The sequence below is a fragment of the Apis cerana genome, linkage group LG4 (genome assembly GCF_029169275.1).
Source record: "Apis cerana isolate GH-2021 linkage group LG4, AcerK_1.0, whole genome shotgun sequence".
Taxonomy (NCBI): domain Eukaryota; kingdom Metazoa; phylum Arthropoda; class Insecta; order Hymenoptera; family Apidae; genus Apis; species Apis cerana.
The window spans coordinates 4,359,985-4,382,748 of record NC_083855.1 but is presented as its reverse complement, the minus strand read 5'-3'; the positions used below and the strand labels follow the sequence as shown (position 1 = coordinate 4,382,748).

The 22,764-nt window shown below is 36.6% G+C and overlaps 1 protein-coding gene across 13 annotated transcripts in view; it reads left to right on the top strand.

Annotated features, from left to right (window-relative positions):
- LOC108003470 (glutamate receptor ionotropic, kainate 2) overlaps positions 1 to 22,764 on the top strand; it is a 225,085-nt gene that overhangs the window by 50,473 nt on the left and 151,848 nt on the right. For 3 of the 13 annotated variants that reach the window (XM_062073631.1, XM_062073635.1, XM_062073634.1), the window contains exon 1: positions 20,372 to 21,353. The exons of 1 other annotated variant lie outside the window; for it this stretch is intronic. The gene's annotated coding sequence lies outside the window, so the exon portion shown is untranslated. Of the gene's footprint in view, positions 1 to 6,861; positions 7,373 to 20,369; positions 21,354 to 22,764 lie in introns of those variants that run through there. 9 more of the 13 variants (XM_062073638.1, XM_062073637.1, XM_062073636.1 and 6 more) reach the window with 7 other exon arrangements.

The following is a 22,764-nucleotide window of genomic DNA, read 5'->3' as shown; positions in this document are numbered from 1 at the left end:
CACTTTTATTTTCTCAAATACGCCATGTACACATTTGCTTATCCAAAAGAACGAACATTTCTATACATTTTACGGATAAATTGAAAGAAAATCTCCACAAGAATCTTCCATAGAAATTACGAAACAACCAGATAAATATTTCGTTTTTGCAATTTCACGTGTGTTACTCATGAGCTCGGTTTTTAAGGGTGTATTAATTAACGGGATAACGTTAGGAACAAGTGCGATGGAAAGTGCAATCAACGAGAGTGTAACCTGGGGATAATCGCATAATTGCGCAGTCGGTTGTGATAAAACCAGAGGTGAAATCGTATCGAGAATGCAACGGGCGCGTTTTCACGAATTCAAAGATATTTCGATTCAGCAGGCTTCAAACTTACAACACTCATCCGTACGATTAATTGGATGCTTAATTGCCACGAGTTTTGCCCTCGACGAGTTTACGCGTTGTTCCGGTTTGCCTCTCTTTGCCTTTGGCAAAGACTTTCCAGGGACGAGATAAAAATTAATTCCAAGTAAATTATGTTAAAACTGTCGCCAACTCTGGCTGGTGTCTCGAAGGGAAGAGAGGGAAACTTTGAAAACCGTTTATTTTCCAACATCTCTTCGGGCAAGAGGTCTCGGAGAAAGATTCTGGTTTAAATTTTAGAATTTCGTGGTATAAAATCGGGAAGATATTATTCTTTTTTCTTTCTTTGCGTGATCGGAACGACATCGATATTTTATCTTTCCTTGTTTTATTTATTGTTTCATCGGTTTATATTCAGGAAGAAAAGGGAAACGCATGAAGACACACGCATAAAGCGATATCATATTATCTTGAAATCGCTTCGTTTCGAATTTTCTCCTGTACAAAATCATCACGATATTAACACTTTGTTGATTAATAATGAGATGAAGTATCGATCAATTGGATAAATGGAGGATTCCTCGTCAAGGATAATTGTAAAATTATTTTTTACCTACAAAATTGTTGAATAATCATCTCCGTTATTTTTGAAGAAATATGAAAAAGCTTCATTCCGTAACCATGAAACATCGTTGAAAATTTCATCTTCATTTTTCAAAATAGCTCATATTATAATTCATCGCCATTTTAAAAATTACTGCCACGCTAGAAAAAAAGAAAAACTAAAGCGCACCATTTAAAAAAATGAAAATGATCTTGAAATGTCCAAGTTTACGGATATCTCTAACAATAAAGTGGAAAATATACAAAATGGTTATTTAAAATAATCCTGCCATAAGATTATACACAACAAAATATTTTTTCCTTAACAATTGTATAAATAATAAAAAAAATCATAATTTCATCTACTATTTCTTTTCTGATTGGCCATAAATTTACTCGTATTTTAATCAATCCATTATTATTGCCAATAATATAATCTCAATTCTCGAATCAGAATCACGTATCGATAATCTTGCCAACAAGATAAAATGCTGTAATACGTCGGTCAACGTAAGAAATTATGCCGTGATTCAGGGGCGTTATTTACAGCTCGATATTATTCTCTTTCTCGGGATTTTTTTCTCGAGTCTAGTGCATCAGCTCGCCTTGCAACTCATTTCGCGTCCTAATGGGGTTCTTCTCGTCTCGAAGAAAGCCTGTCTCCTCGTTCGCCTTGAATCCAGGCGCGTTGTCTGCCCCGAGCTTCATTCAGAAGACCACTACGAGGAAATGAATGTTGCAAATTCTACGTTCCTTTCTTTTCTCCCTCTCTCTCTCTCTCTTTTTCTTTTTTCTTTCTTTTCAAGGAAGAAGGGGAGGAACGTCCATAGGAGAATTTTCGTATGGGATTTTTGTAAGGGGGGGAGGAAAAAAACTTTCTCTTAATGGAAGAACTCACAGTGCATATTCCAGTCTAATTTGAAGTTGAGGGTATTCAGAATGAGTTTCGTAGAATTGTTCCGAGGGATGAACACGTCTACCTTACCCTTGTCGAATTTATGCGGAGATGGAGTAACCGGCTAATTCTTTATGCATTAAATGAAAGATTAAAATGTAATCTAATTTTCGCGCAGACCAATTTAATGTTATTTATTTATTTCTTTGCTCGTTGAACGTAATATTAATTGATTCAATGATGACTTAGCTCGCAGACGTTTTCAATATAAATGTCTTTGAACGATTTTGAAGCAGTCGATCTATCTTCTTTCGTATAAGAATCATCATTAACATCAGATTATGTTCTTCTTATCGCTATGCAAATTTAATATCCTCCTTTTCATCTAGTCTAACTCATCTTCATCTTGGAAAAAATGAATTCTCTTGAATTCGCTTGTTCGTCACGATTAAAATTAATCGCACGACGTATTCACAAGTCTAAGGAAAATAATTTATCGAACATAATCGTTGAATAAAATACTTTAGACTACGAGATTTTCATTGGTACGAGATTTGTCCATTGCAATGGAATTTCTCAATGGAACTGATCGGACCGATCGTTTTTGAACTTGATCGCAAGTAAAATCGCCGCGTCCTTGCTTTCGTTTCGCAAACAAAGACGTGACGAGATGGTTTTGCTCCCGTTCACGACCGCAAGAACGATTTCCCTTGAACGAGATGGCGATCAGGGACAAAAAGAAAAAAAAAGAAAAAAGGAAAAGGAAACTATTTCCATGGCGAAAGCGAGCTCTTAGATCGAACCGATTGTTACGATTACATCTCACAATCGAGTTATCACGGATCTGAATTGAATTAAGTTTCGTTAAGATCGTTCATTAGAAAAAAATTTATGCTTTTTTGTCAAGGATGAGGAATTGTTAGATCGTGATTTACGATTTCGTAACGTCGGTCTAGGTCTTGAAAAGAACACCGATTCTCGAGATAATCGGCATGATCGTTACGAGTTTCGAGTTTCTCGAAAGTTACGCGCGATTATAGTGAAAAATAGCCGAATGAAGAAGCAGCAGAAATGTTTTACGAACAATGCAATGAGAGATAAAAGTATTCTCACGCTTACAAGGAAATTTAAGTTGACCAAAACAAAATTCTCATTTTGATAAAGAACATTTTTACGATTATTGAGTTTGAATCATATCTTGTTTGATATGCATATATGTATCAACTTCTTTTTAATTCTATTATAAAATTAAGGATTGGCAATATATATCCAAAATTTCATTGAAAGGAATCCAACAATATTTTCATAAAACTGCTTGTTAATTAAGCTTACGTAAAACGCATAAAGACTTTTATCTCTCAGCCATATCCCGATATTATTCTCTCATAATAGTTATGCATCTATATTGCCGCGAAAGAATTCGTTTCCATGTGATCGCCCGTTCACGAGATTTTATCGATTTCATATTAACGATATTAACCTCACTTGATGATCGACGCGCACATACGAGGCATTTTAACCATCGTAATTTCGTTATCGAAGCTAAACTACCGTATTACCGATCTGCTCCAATAATATTAGTTTATTATCGTAGATATCCGACAGTGGTAGTCTCGGATAATACGATTCTCTACAAAATTGCTTATCCTATGCGCCTGTTTTGTCACTTATCGATTTCTACGACAAACGTCTGTAATCCCGATTTTCATCCCCAATTGCGACTCGTCACCCCCTCACGGCGAATAAGGACATATCGAAGCTCGATACGAAGCCTCCTAATATTAACCGTGCTATATTCCAGAATAGAATTCTGCTTCCGACAGAATGTTTCATGAATCAATTTCGCTTAATAATACGTACGTGTACATTTGCACGTTCATACGCGTACTTATCCCAAGATTAGATCGCGCTGCTTGCTCTCCTTCTCCGCCATTCTCCAATCGTACAGTATCACCCCGTTAACCTTGATCGATTCCTTTCATTTTTCATCTCTTCCGTTCGATTTTCTTTCGACGGTGTCGTATTCCAACTAACAACGCTTCATTTTTCTATACTCGTTATTCTCTCTCGTCGAATCGAGGATCATCTTACGTGTTTCCCCATGATCGAGGAGCCGAAAATGACAGATTCGCCACGAAAGTTCCTCTCGAAAGTTCCTTCGTAGAGGGATAAGTCGAGATGGCGATGTTGACTTAAATTCTTGAAATCTAATGGATAATTTTTTCGCCTCGATGATTTAAGGAACTTTACTTTCTGCCTCGAAACAATTAATTATCTCGTGTCCCGTTCAACGTCTTCCCTTCCTTCTCCACGAGAGAGCACGGTATTTCGGATGAAACGACTCGAGCTCCTAGGGGAGTACGCTCAAATGTGTCACCCTCCTTATCCCCGCTTGCTTCCTCGAAACTCGTGACGAGACAGTGCCACTCGAGACCATGTTCGAGAGTCGTACGTTTCGCGGGTTCCTGGTCACGTAACGTTTGATTGGTTTCACGTTGGATTTTCGAGTTTCTCGAAAAAAAAAATTGGTCTATCGTGAAAGCTGGTATCATCCATTCGATGAAGTTTCCTTCTCACTAATTTTTTAATCAATCAAAGAAATGGATTTATTTTCATTTTTTAAGTTTTTTGATCCTTACATATCAAAAAATTATTAATGGATTATCTGTAATAAAGATAATAGAAATAAAATGTTCGGTTCTGTGTACCATTCTTGTATCAATTCATTTCCAAATAAAATTTCTCTTGGTCATTTATGAAATCATTGTTGATATAATAATAAAAATTATTCAACAATGAAATATATATAAGGCACTTTGAGTATCTAAAATAGCGTTCATGCGCATTACAATTTACATCGAGATTTTCTTGATGCCATCCACTTTAAATATTCGTTTCATCGGTTGGATGAATACCGTTGTCGATGCGCATGAACCGAGAATCACTTAGAAAACTTTTTCGTCGAGTGAATCGACGTCATTTCAATTTCGTGTTCCAGTGCAAAATTACGCCATGTAATTTTTCTTTTCGTTGTTACATCCACCGCACCCCCCGCAGATTTTCCATCCCTCGTTAGCTCACGCTTGTTCTCCTCCTGTGCATGGCTCCAGGTGAGGCCGTCGATCCCACAAACGCATCGTAACGAGACGCCATGTGGCCGTGTTCCGGCAATAAGCTCCACCTGTTCCACACCGCCGTCTGAATAATTCGTTCTAATAATTCCCAACTCGTCCTTTCGTCCCTTTCTACTATTCCTCTTTTTCCACGTGCCTTCAAACGTCGAACAACAGCGTCAAGAAAAGAATACGGGGGGTTGAAGATGAAGAGAGGTGAAAGCGAAGAGGAGATGGTCGAAACGAATTTCTGCAAAATAAATATTCACGTTAACGTAAACTGTTCCAACTATAGTATATATATATATATATATATTATATATATATATATATGTTGCTCAATTTGTTCGATGTTGTTGCGTAAAATTGCTAATTGGACGTTTGAAATAATGATTTATTTGTTATATGTTTGTTCGATACGTTATTTTTCTACGTTACGTTAATGAAAAAAATTGCGTATTCTTGGATCCGCATTTCTTCCGTGATTATGTAGAAAGGAAAGGTGATCGATGGTTCGAAGTTAAATTGGCAACAACTTGATATTTTCTTTTTTTTTTTTCTTTACTAGGAAAGAAAAAATATCCGTGTATTTAATTTCTACGTATAAATAATATACAGATAAGATTGTTAAGAGATTACAATGGAAATTGAAAACAATAGATAAAAATATCTGGAGTTTGATATAACAGAAGCTATTTCTGAACTTATGACTTTATAATATATATAAATAATACATCGTGTTTTATTTATATGTGAGATTTTTATTTGCGCATCACCCGTTTGTATAAAATTATTGAAAAGAAATTAGATGTAGGAATACTTTTTTCATTCATTGCATAATATATATATTTATTGTATCAATTTTTAATCGATCGAGTTGAAGTCATATTTGTTTTTTTCTCGTATGTCACGACGATGAAATAAACATAATAATAATAAGAGAAAACGGCATTTAAAACGGTTTCGCAATTATGTATAATTTGTCGTATCTGTTTGTGCACAAATATCAAACACACAACAGTTTTCAATATTATCGTTATTCCATAGCTTGAGCAAATATCGAATATTCTTTCATACGATCTTATAAATTTGATCGATATTAATTATTACCAATTTAATATCCACTTTGTTATTTCATTATTTTCCAGCGTTTAGTTTAAATCTTTTTGTGGAAAAAAAGTGAAATAAACTCAAAAGTTTTGGACGAATGCTTGAGAATATATTTTAATCTTGAAATGATTTTATTTCATAATTCATACGTCTGTGTATAATGAAATACCTGATTGAATTTGATGATAAACTGATACGTAAATTCTACAATAAATATAATAGCCTAAAATAGAAATATTTTACTATATAATGATATATTATTATCTTTAAATATCATGGCGATACGATACTAGCGCCACGCGATTAACTGGTATCTTATGTAATTCAAATACATTATATTTCATACCACTTACTGATTCATATGACTAATAAATTTGATATTACAAAAATGAAACATGAAATATGTTGAAATGCAAATTTTACTTCATAAAGGAGATAATAATCGCCAATTAATCCATCTTCAATTCGAACAATTTAATAAATTCCAATTATGTTAAATCAAATAACTAAAGATATATTCAGACAATTATAAACTTGATAATACGTCGTAAAGAAGTAAAAACAGGATGAAAATTAGGTTCGAGGGGACACCAAGATTTTTCGAATCTAAAGTCGCATCTCCTCTCGAATAACACAAGTGAAAACCCGGCTATTCAAGGAATTTAATCGAGAATTTCTGTATCGGATGTTAATCACGTGGCGTGCTCGTGCTACGTGCATCGTGCCACATATACCCACACATATTCACTCGCGCGTGTGGGCCGCGTATCGCGCCAAGTTCTCGCAAACCAAACCGGATCTCTTGCGTACACGCCTTTTTCCGCGTTCGTCGAGCCTTGTTTCGATTCCTCGTGCAGAGGAAACGCCGACCGCAAAAATTAGATCATACGGTTTACAAACGCGGGCGCGTTTATTTCCCGGATTTATTTGGATTGCAAGCACCGATCGAATTTTCTGATCGCGTGAAAACTCGGATCGAGTGCTTGACCGAATGCCGAGATCGAGATATCTGCGCGCGGAACGAAGTCGAAAGTGGCCACGCGCGAGAAATCGCCGATGCAATTACCACGTCTCGTTAATGCAAAGCGTGGTCGTTTTAAGAAAAGGATATCGCGTTCTAATTCCTCGTCGTGGAATAATGTGACAGAAGCCCACCGCACTAACTGCGACTTTTTCGTTTCAATAATGGGAAAGTTTAAACGTAAGAGAATTCAATCAGACGCTAATTAAATTGTATCCTTTTCGCTTGGGATAAGAGCAACAAGAAGAGTAGAAGAATAATCACTTCGAATGAAACGAAAAGTAAGACTTAAAGTTTATTTCTGATTTTTAAAATCATTTCATTTGAATATCCAATTGCTCGAGTAAGGATTTGTTTTAGTGGGATTTAACATTTAACAGTCAAAATTCACTATCTGATATTTAAAAATAGCTAATACCAAATATTCTTATTCAAATAATAATAACATTTATATTCAACCATAAATATCTATCAACAAGTTTTACTTGATCCTTTTTCCAAATCCAAACAAAATATCGTCCCAATAAATCGATACACCTTCCTGCCCTCTTCAAGAATCGTCGATGACATCTTCTCACCTGATCGATCCGTCCGTTCACTTCCATCTCGGCCGAAAAAATTATTCGAGGCCCGATTTTTCTCAGATTTTTCATCGTCGTCGATAACGATTGGACGGGTAGGGAGTTGGCTGCAGTTGGCCTCACACGTACATCAGCTGGCCGGTAGAAATGCATCGGCGGCTATCTGTGTTAGTGTCATTACTCCCGTCATGCTCCACAGGAACACTTTCACTGCCTTTTAGTTTAAAGTCCGTCTAACACTGTCGAAATCCTTCTCTCTCTTTCCCCGTAAACCTCGACTCTTTCTCACTTTGCACTCGCGACGCGGAGAGATCGTTTCGCGTATACCGCCGAAACGTTCCAATTCCTTCCTCGTTTCTAGTTCGTCCGAACGACACGCTTCCACCGTGATTACGACCTATGAATTTCGAAATGTCTTAATAAGAAGCGGAACCGGTCGCGTTCCGTGGAAACCGTATTCTGGATCAGAAAAACACCGCGCTAGGAACAATTTTTCGACCTCGTGCCTTTTCCATTATTGCTAGTATGGGAGTTTTTCGTGGCTGGTTGCGCAATTGGGGTGAGTTTTAAAGGAAAAATTGAACGATCGATTGATCAAGTATTCCATTTTGATATTTTTAATATGAAATATCTTTGATAAGATCCTCTTGATAAGATTGATTGGGAAGATCAAAAAGTTCAGAATTGTAAAAGTTCAGCGATACAGTGATCGCGTATATTTATATATAAAAATATTGTATCGAAAGTTAAATGGTTTTGATGAAGGAACGAATACGATATAATTACTTTTTTCATAGATAGATATTTAGAAGTCTTAAAAATTATTTTGTTGTATAAAAAGAATATTATAAAGAATCGATATGGAAAATTGAATAATAAAATCAAAAAATCCACACGCAACGCGATATAACTATTGATTTAAAACTGAATAGTTTAAAAAAAGAAATGAGTCCAAATTGGAAATTGAAAAAGAAATATAATTTCAATTTTTTAAAAACAAAAATTTGAAGATGAAATATAACATAGATATAGTTTTTCGAGACGAAATATAATTATATAAGATAAAAATTTTCAAATGATAAAAAGAAATATAAAATACGATGAAACATGATGGATCTTTGCTCATTGAGGATTAATGAACAGGGAATAGGATATGAAAGGGACTGTAAGCGAAATTTATGGGAATTTCGCGTATGTTAATGAAGTTAGTTCCTGGATGACGATGGTCCATCCACGCGGTGAAATTCAGATGAAATCTTTATCCACGATTTGGAAAGCGCAATATTGTAATCCATGAAATTTCGTCGAATGGATTATCGAGTTTTCCATTCAATGGGAAAAAAAAACTGAAATCGATTGAGCTATTCAGATTACGTCCCATCCCTTTTTCCCCGAGGGTAATATTCAAACTTGCCACGATCTACAACGTAATCAAATATTAGATTGGAAGACGATTCTATAATATTTATACGTACATAATTGTAATGAAGTTGCAAATTCGTCCGAAATATTTTTTAAATGACGCAAAATATAATCTCCTTGGATTTTAATTAAATGGTTATACCAAGTACGTGTATTTTTCCCACTAGCCACTAGAAGAAAGATGCAACAATGGATTCCAGAGAGAAAACAGAGATGAAAATCGAATTGAATATGCTGCAAGATAAAAAAAATTTTATTCGACTCAGAATTCTCATCGGGTCCGGTTGAACATTGATCCATCGACTGTTCGGGCCACGAACGATATTAGCAACATATAGCAAGAACGCGTACATGTTTGGTTACGTAACGTCGTAATGATCCATTTCTCCAGCACAGCGCGAAACGAGTTTTCTCCAGAGAAAGAGAGAGAGAGTGAGATATCAATTTTGAACGTTTCGATTTTCGCGAGTATCGGAAATAAAATTTCAAAATTCGAGGGTAAACTTTACGTCGATCAACATCGACGAAAAGTCCAATTTTCCTTTATTTTATCGAGGACAATATCGATTTCAAAAATTAACGAAGACAATTCCAAACTGTTGCTTTTCAAGCTTTTTTTTTTTCACAAAAACTATTGAATCTTTTAAAATTCTCGTTTCGACGAGAAACAATGTCGTTCGTCTGTGAGTGTAAAATAGTTGTTCAGTTTTTTCGTGTTTCAAGGAATATTTTTTCTTTCTTTTCTTTTCTTTTTTTTTTCATTTTATTTCACTTGGTCCTCCGGTTCTCGTTATGCTTCTCGTTATTTTTTTTCATACGAATTCTTTTCTTCTTCTTTTTTTTAATTCTGGAAAAGTAATAGTCGATGAAATTCCTTCGCGTTTCAGGCACAATTTCCATGCATATATTCGTCTCATTCAAATGCATTTATATTATGACCATGGCTGACAAGGTGTCATAAGAAGAATGAGCAGATCTGCACAAGTGTTGGTGAGGCTGGACAACGTGGAAATACACGAGAAATTCGGTTAAAGAATCCAGACTTTTGCATTAAATCATGATATTTATTCAGTTCAACTTTCTATGACATTAATTATATCAGTGCACATTTATTTTAAACATGCAAAGTGTGTTTCGTAACTGAGAAAGTTCTGTCGTTCTTCTTGTTATAGAAAAATATAATAAAAAAATCATTTATAAAACTTGCCATGTCGTTTTACAAACAGCTGCGAATAATAATTGAGATCTAAAAATTGACGTACATAATCGAAGCGTAACTTAGAATCTCTCAAGATTTCTCGTTCAATTTTCATTTCTTTTGAGATTTATTTTTTTGCAATATTACTATTACATGAATAATTTTTACTAATCCTCTTCGATCGTCTTCAGCATTGTATCAACAACATCGAAAAAGAATTTTTCTGAAATCACTCCAATTATTTCAACAGATATAAAAATTTATTTTGTAATTTAATTTAATCGAAGGTTGTCGAAGATAATAACCGATGGATTAATTACACCTAGTCTTCGAATCATTGAGAAACCTATATATCGATTATGTAATCAAACCAGGGATCTGGATGTCGGCGTACAATTTCACGACTGGACGAAACCATAACTCTTCCGCGAAACTTGATCTTGGACTCGTGCTGCGACTTATCGAGCGTTGCATCGGTTTCCATCTCACTGGTGATACATCATACAAATTGATCCTAATTGGTCCGCAATAACGAAGGAACAAGGCTTATACTTGCTTTCACTTTCTTCCTGCTTAGAAGAGAAACCGAACGATCGTTGCACTCGAAGCAGCGGCGCAAGCAGCGAAACTCGATCCAAAAATCGTATCGTCCTCTCCTGCCGTCGTCTTTTCAAGATAACATTTTTCTTGAACAAGAAAGAGAAATTTCTTTCTGTCTCCGTATCGGAATCGGAAACGTTTCAACGGTTCAACGATTTCATGGCTGTCGAAATTCAACTTGACTTCCGTGAAACTCGAAACTGACCGCAGGAATATCGATTTCCACCTACGATGCAGTAGTTCTCAGCTTATCGAGCAATCGCGATCAAGAAAGGCGTAGTCGATTCCTGCCGCGCCATTATGATTATCTTATTGTACCACGCTTTTGCATTTAAAATGTATCCGTCTTTCTTCAACTTCCTTGTTCCAACGAATCGTTCACGCTTTAATGCTTAAGGAATCGTAAAACTATTCGATCGCGAATACTCTTGAAAAAAATCATCTTATCCTTCGATCTTTGGAAAAAGAGTATCTTATCTATTAACCGTTCACTCTCTCGTTCAAAGATTGCCAAGGGCGTGTATAAAGTGATGCAGACGCATCTTTGATAAAACTGTAGCTCGGTGCAACAATAATTTCGAGCTCGTTTGCGCAGCCCTGAATCGACGCAACTTCGTATTTCCTGTTAACCCAGTTAAGTTGCAGGGGATGATGTACGGCCTCGCGCTCGAGACCGCGCGAATTTAACGAGCCGACAGCGAACCGTTCCTCTCCGCTTCCTCGATGACAAGGAGGATAACATCGAAAATTCATTCTGATACCCGGTAATTGTAGCCTGAGACCGTTTACTCTATGAATCACGGCCTCGTTGAGGTAATATTGTCTGGCTTTGTTGACCGTTTCCAGATTCCGTGATTTATCCTCGTGATAGCGGTCTTCCGCTCTTCCACCAGATTCGAGGATAATTTTTTTCATTTTCCTCTTATACCGGAACAAATTTTTCTCAAGAACTCTGAACATTGTAGATCCAACGAAATTTTGAATCGAATCTTATCGTGACTCGACAAGGAGGTGTTATTTGATCGACTGTTAAATTTAATAAAGGATGATCATTTCTTCGAAAAAAGAAGGAGAAGGTTTTTTTATTCCCCAGTGATAATATATTTAGATCGGAGATTAATGATTAGAAGTCGCGAAGAGAAAAGGGATCGATAAGCTGCGAATTTCTGGCTTAATACCGCTGCTGTTCGTTTCTTTCGATGGCTCGTAACCACCGTCGTTTCTCGTTTTTAGCCAACTTAATTAACGATCCTGCTAATGGTGGAATAAGAAGGAAGTACCTGTTCCTCTATACGTAAATCTGCAACGTGAAACCGCATCGAGCCAGGTGCGGCGAAATATAAAGGAATACTTGTTTTCCAACGTGTTTTCAGGAATGAAACGTAACGTGGATTAAATAATACAAGTGGCAAATTTCTTTTTAATACAATAAATTTTTACTTTAGAGAAGAAGGAAATGATTTACCTCGAATTTAACATTTCACCATACTCGCGTTTCGTCGTAAACCATAAGACGTAAACGTTCAATATCTCGAATGCGTAGTTTTACGAACGCAATACGCGCGAAAACATAAAATATACATTCCTTTTTCCATGTGTTTTCCTCCACATAATTCAACCACAAAAATAACAGGATCGTGGAAAATTTTATTTAAATTATTCCAAAAATGTATCATCACTCGCTACAATTTTTGAAAAAGTTCAAATTCTATTTTTCTTTCGTGCGATTGAAATACGTGTTTCGTTTGTTATAAAATTTTTACTGAAAAAGTTATTAGAAATAGATCCATACTGTTCTTGCAAGGACTTCAATTGAACATTGCGAGCGAAGAAATAATCGTCACAGCAGGATTCACCTGAGGCAGAAGAGGGTGAAAATCGTAGCACGATGAATGGATCGAACGATTTGGCGTCGATCCAAGGGACCGAGAATCGAGAACGCGAGATTTTATGAACAATAAGTTGGAATATAGGTACGAATAAGTGAGTTCTCGATACCGGTTCATAGAATCTGGCCGTGTTTAATTTATGCGCAAGGAGGGAGAAGGGATATGCATACCCAACGATTCTGCTAATGAAGTAGTTGTTTCAGCATTGTCGAGCGTTTTCTCTCGATAATTCACCGACTTTCGATCATTAGCCTTCGTCAAAAAAGGATTTGAATGGTGCGAGCACCGAGATACGAATCGCTTGGAAGTCTGATCGTCAACTGAACATTAATATATGATTCGCGCAAGACTTCGAACATTTCAAAACAAACACAAGAGTTGGAAAATATTTACGTCGTTGAATGAAACTCTATTTATATACGTATATAACTTTGAAACTAAACTCTAGAATTTGTACGAATTGCGTAATTAATTGCTTTCCATTTTGTTCAATATATAACCAATATTTAAATATCCTCTTTTTATATATTATATCCACGTTTTATTATTCGTTCGTGCTTTTTTTAACTTTTTTCTTTCGTCAAAGTCAATTTAGTTCATTCGATTTTTTTTTCTAGTTTTTTTCTTTCTAATTTCACGCCAAAATATTATCGATAAAGCTCGTTCGTCTATGGCAGGACAGAAGTACTTTTATCGCGTATGCAAAAACGATTTCGCGAAATGAACAGTTCAGCTTGATTCAAAATCGACCATGACAAATAATGGTGACCAGATAATGCTGGTATTTATGAAAGAGCGATACTCGACGGAACGAAATATTTCCAACATTGGAATCATTCCTTTTTTATCTTGCAAATGATGCCCAGAAATAAATCGTATCAAATAAATCACAATCGCGATAATTTTCGTATCTAAAAATCGCAGTTACATTACACATTACACGGTCATTAATGTAAAATATGTATCGATTTTCCATCCGTTCCTTCTCAAATACCAGAAAACACCCACGGTTGTACACGTATGGAACAAAATTATCCGTAGAATGTAAGTAGATATAACTATAAAAATAAAAAGAACCGTACTTTTTACCTTATTAATTATTACACGTAAACTTTCTTCCATTTCTCAAGAATTTTTCGAATCACAAAAACATCTGATTGAAAATACGTATCCGATATTAAAATGATTCGAATTAAATGAAATCAAAGGGAATAATTTGCATACAAAAGATTTTCTTGCTTCAAGAAACAATATTTCCTGCATTTTTTCCCTTTATTTTTACAAAATGTGTTCGAAAAACTTATATTCCACGATAGATAAACTATTTTTTCCTTTTCAAATCAATCGATGCTGGCACCATCTTGATTATAATTCTTTAACGATGCAATACATCCATACACTGTTATACTTTCTCTATCACAACAGATCGTACGTTTCTTGCTGCTAGATTCAGATTTTCACCACTCTCTACATCCCTCCATTACTACAATATTAATATCTCGCTACGCAAATATTTTCCACGAATACTGTTTCTCTCTCGCTGATACGAACGAGTGGTGACGGAACACGTGACAGATGGGAATATTTTTTCGCGCAAAAAGGGAGCAATTGCTCGACACAGAGCCGCAAAAGAAACGAAACCTGTGCCGTTGAGTCCGGAGTGGTTTGATTGCGTGGAAAAACGGAAGATACGAGCGATTCGCCGTTTCCCGTCCTCGTCTTTTTTCAACCGCCGGCAGGTCGACGATGCTCTTTCGCGCGAGAGACGCGTTTCCCAGCATCTCTCCTCGTCGAATCGTGATTTATGGGACGCTCATTCCTCCGAGAAAGGAGCAATCTTCGTCACCCGACGCGATATCGCCTTTTACGTACACCTCCACACGACACGTTTTCGTTTCGTTGTTTTGTTGTTTCGACGCTTTATGCAATCGCGACGAATGGTTTGAAATCGAAGATGGTTTTGAAATCGCTGTTACTCGCTGTTGAAACGACGTATATGCATCTATGACAACGAGATCGTATGCACTTTATTTTGCATCGAATGTGGGAAATGTGGCTTTTACTCCTGCATTTCTCGTTTATTTCTCGCTGAGAGTTAGAGAATGATTCGCGTCTACTTCCCTCAGTCAGAAATTTATCTCAGTTCTTTCCTTTCCTGTAAAATAATAAAGATCGATTAATAATGATAATTGTATTCACATTTCGATAACAAGATAATTCAACGATCCAGTATTTTTTTGAGTTTTGTCCTTTCTGCAATCTGCATCTTTTACATGTATAATAATTACATAATAATAAATTTATATTTATTTGGAAATATCATTTAATTATGTTATTATGTTATTATTATTTAATGATGGAAGCTGGATTATTATTAATAATTAATAATAATATTTAACTTGCAAAATATAAATAAATTTAAATCTGAATTGCAGAAGATAGATCTCTTTCTCGTTATTCCAATAAGTTTGTGGTCAGATTCTTGGAATAATTCTTCAGCCATTTACCAGCCATTTATATATCTTCTTTCATCGTTTCTTTGATTATTTGTTTATTCGTTATGCGCCAATTTGCATTCATTATAAATTCTTATTTCCCTATTTTGCCATTTCTTTATTGTTTTTATACTCGACTCAAAGGTTGTGCCCCATAATTAACAGGCAGTATAAATTATTTTAATGTACCGCGTACAATTTAAAGCCAACGTGATAACACAAAGAAAATATGCAAAGTATACGATAGGAAATTATTCCATTTTTATTTCTCGATATATTTCGTGACAATTTTCATTCTTTGTGCGTTGCTAATGTGCTAATAGCTTCGATATCATCCGTTCCACGCCATGTTTTTCTCAGATACGGATACGAAGAGAAAAATTTAATAAATATTTTTTTCCCGGCTAATGTAAAATGAATTTCAAATTGATTTCGAGAGAACATTTCATTCGGAATGGTATTGATACAATATCGAAACGAGAGTGCGCTATTGTTTTTTTTATGCTTTGCATCCCACGGGTGAACGCAAAATTTCTCAATCGTGTAAACACGAATCGTCAAACAATATATATTTGCAATGTGTTACACCATCATTCTATAAACTTTCCGTCCAACCATCACCTCTGGGATCATTTCAAATAATAAAAACAGTTTCCTGTCACGTACAACAAATATGTGAAATGAAATTAACAACCTGGGTGCTCGTTATTTTCTTTATTTTGAAAAAAAAATATATGTCGGAGTGAACTAGATTTAAGATCGTGTCGATTAAGTTATACATTTGACATTTTGTTGCATGTTATCGATTAGAGAGAGAGAGAGAGAGAGAGAGAGAGAAAATCACGATTTATTTTATCCTATTTATACGAATATTTGTGAAATTTTTCGAAGAATTTCAGTCAGAAGCTGTCGAAAACATAAACATTTTTAGATTATTTTTCAACCAATAAATTAATTTTTAAAATTATTCATTTATTAAATTATTATATTTATTTATTTTAATGGATCAAAAAGCATCGTAATACAAATAACGTAATAAAATGCAAGAATGACAGATGATAGCTATTAAATTCATATTACATTCACGTGATATCACGTTCATATTATATGAAAAAAAAAGGTAACGTTATTATAATAATAATAAAGTTATTAATTTCGTTTATAGGATTTGTTAATGAGATTTCTGGACACTGGTATTCTCTAGAGATGTGAGATTTGTTAATATTAATAATCATATTAACCAACTTTACCGTATTACAAAAAAATATATACCTAGTAAAAGAACTGCATCATGCAAAAAAAAAAGAAGAAAATTAAATAATTTTTAAACACTATACCAAAATAATATCTATTCCACGATCAAATTAATTATCCAGATCTTATTTATTCCATGAAATTATTCACTCTATCAGGGAAAAATTCATAGAGAGATTCGATCAAATATCATATACCTATTCAAGAAAATAAAATTTAAAATCGATAATGACACGAATGTCAGATAAAGTGATACGCTCGTTTCCACGGCGTTTCTCTTGCGCTTTGATATTTGCTATCCCGTTAGCGAAGATTCCATGCAAACCGTGTTACATTACCCATGGAAATGTGTCAGCAGTTTTCTTGGTCCTCGGCCAAGATGTTTGTCTTTTCGTGAAGAAGGAAGACGTTGTGGTGACAACCGTGTAAAATCCATCAAAGACATTTCTCGAAACGCGGCACGAAACAAGCGTGAATGGACGTCTCGTACTTGTACAAGAATCGTGGACTATCACGTTGTTGAAATGGACAGTCACGAGTTGAAATGATCGAGAAAGAATTGAATTTCTTGCATTTCAGGAAAAAGTTTTCGTTTCGATTCTTGGATAAGTCAATTTAAAAACCGCGAGATTCGATCTCGAGAAGAGGGAATCACTTGTGAAACTGTGGACGAGGATGGAAGAAGCAGAATGTTTGAAGCGGTGGGTGTAGTTTATTTTAAAGATTCGAGGAAATTGTTCGCACTGGGATTTCAAGGGATTGATTTAAGGACGATATTTGTGGAGGAGCAAAAGTCGGTTCCAAGTACTTCGCACGTTCTCTGAGAGTTGAATCAGTCTGATCGATTCCTATTTCCTTGTTATGCTTCGTATTTCCTAGTGGAGTAATAGCGATGGGACTAAACGAATCGCGCGTACATTTGAACATCGATAGAAATTCGAATCCTTCGTAAATGTATATCTATCAATTCGTTCATTTATTCAATTAATCGAATTATTTACGAAGATACAAATATTTCACAAATATTGAGAACGAAACGTTATATCGATAACAAAATTTATTTTTGTTGAATTTGATTTAAATTTACAAGCACACATTGAACTTGATCCTATCACTAATAATAGTGATAAATCTGTTGAGAAAGCAGCAAGACACATGATTGACTATTGTCAATAATTTAATTGAAAAAAAAAAAGAGAAGATTAATTCAAAATCTGTCGAATAAGCGAGAATCATGTAATAATTGCAATTACGTTAGAATCTTTCCTCTTTAACGACAAAGAAAGTGGAGAGATTATTTTTTCCTATACTTTTTCTATATATGTTTTCCCTCATCAAAGTTTTATCTTCGTTACCTTCCAACCGTTCCGGTTTCAAAGAAAAAGTAGACACTTATGAAAAGAAAGTGGTTTCATCCAAAGAAGAAACTTGTGAGGACAATTTCAGGATCGTGGGGAAAAGAAAGAACAGAGCCTTGCGTAGAGTATAATTTTCACCTTATTTTTTCGAAACAATACCTTGTTCAATTTAATTAACACCGTTCCTAGATTCGATTCTGATATTTTAAAATAGAAGATAGAAAGAGACAATTTCATTTATTTCATTTATTCGAACCAATTGGAAGACAAGCTATAGATCCAATAATTGAAATTCGAATAATAAAAATGTCGATGTTTGACAAACAAGCGAAATCATTGAGTACAAACGAAATCGAGAAAGAAACCATTCACAATTTTATAGAACACGTGACTGACGACTATTGTATATCAGTAATTTATACAATTAAATAAAGATGTACAATCAAAGAACGAAATAAAATTGTGTTTCTTCAAATTAAAGATCCGAGCTACACAACACAACTAAGATAATTCTCTTTGCAACTTGGCTTATAACCGAGAAAGACATATATCGAGTTTGAGGAATAAAAATTTCGTATATCTAAGGCTTTCGTTCACAAATAAACTGTGAATAATCAAGAATCCACTTTGCTTGCAAAACGAAAGACACTCGAACGATAAATTCAGTGGGATTTAAGCTTCCGAAAGAGACCCCCTTTGTTGAAGTTTCCTCCCTACGATGAAATGTATCCCCAGTCGGCAAGGTGACGTTCCATAAAATGAGCTGGTCCACGAGTTCCATCTCTCTTGGAGATCTCTTGGCAAAACTTTACACTGTGACCGATGCCTGGCCAATGTTACGTAACGCCAGTAGCGAAACGCTTGATAAATGCGAGTTTATTTCAATCCTCTTTGCGTAGGAAGTGGTCAGGGTCGACGTCCACTAACCCAGATAAAGCGATTTCGCTCCTCTATACGGTATTCCCGGTTCTCCTCCAGGGGGTGTCGGAAGGAGGCGACGACTTGTCCCTCTTCTCTCTGTTCCCTCATTTCCTCTCGCGGTCTCTTCCCCTCTTTTTCGCCGCTTTCTTTCCTCCGCGGCGGATGGACGCCCTACCACTCGTCTCTTTTGCCCGGCTTCTATAACTAGGTTGCGATCGAACTTTGTATTTCCTTGCTCCTCCATTAATTCTGAAACGTTCTCTTCGCAGTTGTCGCCATTTTGTCTTTCTTTTTCACGCGGTGTTTTTAAATGTTTAAAGGTTTCGATTATTATACCTATTGATATACAATATAATTTTATATTTGTTTTTTTCTTCGCTTCGCTTCGAAATGAAACAAAAGATCCATGATCCTCTGGATTATTTGTGATATTTATTTGCTGCTTGTGCACTGGATATTAGATTTAATTGACAATTCAATTATTATTGATCACGTTTTTACGCAATTGTGTTATACGCTTCGAAATTTGGAGCGAGAGATCTCGTTTGGAAAAAGAAGATTCTATTTTTATTATTCAAGTATCTGTAATGGATCTTTGATCACGGTTGATCGTGTCTCTGAAGGAAAGGAATAAGAATCCTGTTTTTATCTGCGGGATTCTCGCTCGTCGATAAATATGCAATATGGTTGAGTACATCGGATGAAACATGGCTCAATAACGTCTAGTGTACTTTGAATACGAGAAGTCCTCGAGTTCAGTTTAGAGAGTCCTTAACCAGTTAAGAGAGTCCTCTTCTTCTTCTTCTTTGATCCTTGTGCTTGAATCTGTCCAAGATCAAATGCGATCTGCTTTAACGGAGGACTTGGATTCGTTAAAATTTATGAATTGTAATTGGAGAAACACGTATATAACGTAACCTAACTTTGTAAAATTTTCGACTCAAAGATAGAAAAATAGACTCGTGAATGATCCAAATTCGCTAACGAAGAAAGAATGATTCTTTTACTTACATTAAATTCCACATTGTTCCATCAAGATACTTTATTTTTTTATCTTTTTACCATTAATCGACAATTTCAAAAATATTCCAATGCATTAGCATCGCGCATAAAAGCGAGCATAAATGAGAGGAACCTTTCTCGTTCCTCAACACGAAGAAAATAGTTATTTTTCCTTATCACGTTCGTACATTTCTGCGTCGCTCCAATCCCATTTCCCTCGAACCCAATTACCTTGCCCCATCATTCCACAGGGTCGACATCCTGAGGCAAGGCCGAAACACCCCGAACCGTTTAATTCGTGGCTTGGTCAGGGTCGGCGTCGTCACAGAGAGACAGAGAGGGAGAGAGTCCAGTAACCCAGATAACAAGTCGACTTTGACTGTTCACCGTGTCTTCGCCCCCCAAAGAGCACAAGAGGGACGTTGAAGATTCCATGCGTTGCGTGCGCGCCACCATTCACCCCTTTCACTTGCCGTATCCACCCCGTTGTCTCTCCTTCTCGCGCGACCACCCCTCGAAAGCCATCCACCACCTCCTCCTCGGTCCGCGCACTCGTCCGGGGGTGGCGGATCGTCCTGGCGCAGCCAGTGCCCGCGCGTCTTTCGCGATCGTCGGACCGCGCGTACCGAAAACGGGAACGTGTTCTCGCGTGTCCTCAACCCTCGAGGATCGGGGGTGCACCGAGGTGCGCGTGACTCGGTTCGAATAATTCGTGGAAATTGAACGAAAACGGGATCATTGTGTTGTTTTAAAAGTTGTTGTGTTGATCGTGGTGATCGAGGAAAATCGAAGGGGTTGAAGAGATAAGATAGCTGGTATCCCATGTATTGGAATAACTCGCGATAAAAACAATCCTCCTCTCCGCTCTTCTTTTTGATTTGGATGGGGTTGAATCATGGTGTGATCATGAGAGTACGAAGAAGAGAGCAGTGGCACACTCGAGATGTTGAATAAAGTGTTTGAATAAGAAGTCAAGAATTCTTTAACGATGCGTGTCGGAAATTTCGTATCGCAGGTGTGTTGATTTTTCTTTTCTTTTCTTTTCTTTTCTTTTTCCGACAATCGCCCGGCGAAAGTTGCTGTAATGTAAGAATATATCCGTCCCTCCTCCCTCATCTCGACTATGACGACCCGCAGGATAACGAGAACTCGGCCGTGATAATGCGCCGCTATGGTTATCAGGATGGATATTTCCTGTGATCACGCTCGACGAGAGCAATAACGATCGGTTGTAATTGGCCTATCATATCGGATTTAATAGATTCGATGGGATCATCATCGTGTCCGCCAAAAGGGACTGGTTAGAATACCCCGATAAAAATCTCGTCTCTGTCTCGCTTCCTGTTGTTTTCGATTGTTGTGCTTGTTGTGCTCCGCTACATCTACATCTCAAGTCGCGAGGATTTGGTTTCGAGTGAAAAAAAATATGCTACGAAGGACAAGTCTCGTGCTGTGAACGTCGCAAGTGTCCGGTGATTCGAGCAAGATAGACGAGTGAGGTGGTGACTTTCGTTCCAGATGAATGTTTAACTTGGTGGAAATGTGAGTATGTGCATGTAACGATTCGAGGCAAATAAATTCGCGCAAGAGTTTTATATTTCTCGAGCATAGTTCGACGAGGATTTATCAACCTTCCCTTTGGCTTTGGCCCTCCTCCAAACGCGATTTATTAATCCGGCCATACAACCATTCTTGCAAATATTCCTCCATTTCTCGATCTCAAGATAGATACTAGATGTTAAGGTGATCGACGAATATGTATTGGCCATCACCGATTATCTCTAGTTTTTCACTTGACTGAACTATGTGTGTATGTGTTTCTGGTTTAGAAACGCGTGAATTTCCAATAATTTCCGACCGGTTGACGATTAACCGATCAATGAACCGATCTCTCAACAATCCTCCTTCCCTATTCTTCCTTCGTCCATAATCCATTTTTATACGATTTTCCTTTGGCAAAGAGCTTAATGAGATCCAGGCAGACAGATGAGCTCGATCATTAGGGAGAAAGTTTATAGCGAGGAAATGAGCTCGATGAAATTTCGGTGTATACTTTGCTCTGTGCGTATCAATTTTGCCTCGAGCGATTTTTCAATCAAAGGTTCTCGATCGGTGGTCGTCGAATTATTCTCGAAACAAAGAAAGAAGTAATAATGGTGATGATTGACGACTATGTCCAATAGAAATTTGACATCTCGATTTCCATTTGCTTGTATCGTTAATAATTTAAGATGGAATAATCATTGCTTCACGATCTGTGATACGAACAAATTGGAAGATTCGTTGAAGGAAATTTTTCGAGAAGAATATTTTCTTTTTTCTTTTTTCAATTTCTACTCGCTAACATTATTTACGAATCTAGAATCGATTCGATTTCAGGTCAAAGGTTTACGTTTTCCTCTAACCACGTTTCGTCTAATTTAATTATACCAAACGAATACCTCAAATGCTTAATCTATTGTTCAACGATATCTATTTATCGAACATCCATTTCATCCAATATAAATCTCTCGCAATTTTGGATCGTTTTTCCCCCTCGCGTTGGAGAATTAGTTTTGCAATCGCGCGAGAACCACCCCCCGCCCCATACGCCTCTTCTTCAACCCTGCTCACTCCGAAATTACAAAATTACGTTATTAAACTCCATCCGCAGCGAGTTGGGGGAGCGGAAATCGAATTAATCGCGGTAAATTTGCAGAATGGTCTTGCAGAAAAGCTGGAACGAACTCACAAGCGCGGAACACACGGCCGAGGGGTGAGAATTCCATCGCTGGTATTTCGATTTGTATCGGGGAACGAGAGTGCTCGAGCCCCGCGTAGTCTTTTTAACGCGCTCGCTTCCTTCTCCCTTTATCCGCACCCACTTTCGATCCCTCTGTCTCCCTCTTTCTCGAGCTCTCGTCCACGATTTCTCGGGCTTCCACGCGAGCAAAGTGGGTTTCGCCGGGGACTA